Below are 287 nucleotides of genomic sequence, written 5' to 3' on the forward strand. Positions count from 1 at the left end.
GAGAGAGAGAGAGAGGCTTCAGCAGAATATTTCCCAGCAGGTCTTCCAAAGCTCTAACAAGACACTTGGATCTAAAGCCAACTGTGATATAAATACAATTTAAAAATAAGAAGTGTCAGCTCAAGACAATGAAAGAACTGATGCTTTCTATTCTTGGACTGAGACAGACAGACGGATTTCATGTGAGGCTCTTCAGCGGTCTTCTGTTTCTCCATCCTCCAAGAAAAGATGCTGCATTTAGTGACACATATACAGTGGGTACGGAAAGTATTCAGACCCCCTTAAAT

The 287-nt window shown here is 41.1% G+C and overlaps 1 protein-coding gene across 1 annotated transcript in view; it reads right to left on the reverse strand.

Annotated features, from left to right (window-relative positions):
- The window catches only part of LOC107572464 (absent in melanoma 1 protein-like), a gene marked incomplete at its 5' end in the record, with an annotated part of 36,400 nt that overhangs the window by 20,056 nt on the left and 16,057 nt on the right, over nucleotides 1-287 (reverse strand). The window lies entirely within an intron of this gene.

Source organism: Sinocyclocheilus grahami, unplaced genomic scaffold, assembly GCF_001515645.1.
Source record: "Sinocyclocheilus grahami isolate Dianchi unplaced genomic scaffold, SAMN03320097.WGS_v1.1 scaffold1755.1, whole genome shotgun sequence".
In the NCBI taxonomy this organism is placed as follows: domain Eukaryota; kingdom Metazoa; phylum Chordata; class Actinopteri; order Cypriniformes; family Cyprinidae; genus Sinocyclocheilus; species Sinocyclocheilus grahami.